Genomic DNA, 1,220 nt, shown 5'->3' with positions numbered 1-1,220 from the left:
CTAGGATTTAACTTACAAAATTCATAATAAATAAAATAAAAATCCAAAAAATACACCAAAAATTGGTAGGAACTCATTGTGACATTCTCTACGCTTAAAAAAAATACACTACGTAAATCTACTGTCTAACTTCAACTTTATAATTTCCAAGAAAGAGTTGAAAAAATTGATAGGGCAACAATAATAGAACAAAGACAATATAATAGCAATCATATGGCAATACGTAAACCTGATATTCATCTTCAACTTTATAATTGCCAATACAGAGATTTTCAAAATTGATATGATAGCAATAAGTGAGCAATAGGAAGACAATATAACGACAATTAGATGACAATACGTACACCTGATGTCCAACTTCAACTTTATAATTGCCAATATATAGGTGTAAAAAGTAATATGGCAGCAATAAGAGAACAATCGGAAGACAATATAAAGGCAATACAGGGGCAGAATACACAATGTATACAATGTTCTCTCTTCAATTTATAATATAAGTAAAAGTATTTTTTCAATGTTTTGTGAAAAAGAAGGATTTTTCTATTGCACACACTTGCGAATATAAAAAGAACAAATTCAAGACTGAAATTTCTCAAGTAAATTGAACTCAATTTCATTGAATGAGGACTAAATTACAAGACTAAAATATATAATTCCTCAGTTACATGTTTTTTTTCCATATAATTACAGCACACTTCCTATGACAGAATGAAATGTTGTCCCACGCCAAATTGATGATAGTTCTCAATGACAACAATCTTCCATAACTCAAAAATCTAGGTCCAACTGTGATTAAAAATAAATAAAAAAAGCCTGCAAAAGAGATGGCAAAACAAGAAATTAGCGAAAAGGAGAAACAAAGACCCAAAAAACAAAACAGAAACTAAGACAAGAAAAACGCAATCACTAAAAGACCTAAGAAACTCATACTTAATTGGCAAAGAGGTTCCTAACCTAGAACACAGGAAGAGAAAATCGGAAAATGTGAAACACATGAAGCACAACGAAACTGTTAAATTAAATAAGAGGGACATAACCAAACATCAAAACACCTCAAGGGGTGAACTTAATCAACCCAACCAATAATTAGTATATCCAAACAACATCCATAACATCAATACAGAACCAGATACAACTACACATCCATAATAGCAATACACAGAACAATGAAACTAAAACAGCTGCATTCAATTCGATAAGATTGAAGAAAAGTAATTATT

General features: G+C 30.3%; 1 long non-coding RNA gene across 1 annotated transcript in view; it reads right to left on the bottom strand.

Annotated features, from left to right (window-relative positions):
- LOC109948422 overlaps positions 584 to 1,220 on the bottom strand; it is a 2,355-nt gene continuing 1,718 nt past the window's right edge. The window contains exon 3 of the long non-coding RNA XR_002271042.1: positions 584 to 813. This is a non-coding gene — a long non-coding RNA (uncharacterized LOC109948422). The remainder of the gene's footprint in view (positions 814 to 1,220) is intronic.

Source organism: Prunus persica, chromosome G1 (genome assembly GCF_000346465.2).
Source record: "Prunus persica cultivar Lovell chromosome G1, Prunus_persica_NCBIv2, whole genome shotgun sequence".
Taxonomy (NCBI): domain Eukaryota; kingdom Viridiplantae; phylum Streptophyta; class Magnoliopsida; order Rosales; family Rosaceae; genus Prunus; species Prunus persica.
This window is presented reverse-complemented; position numbering and strand designations above follow the sequence as displayed.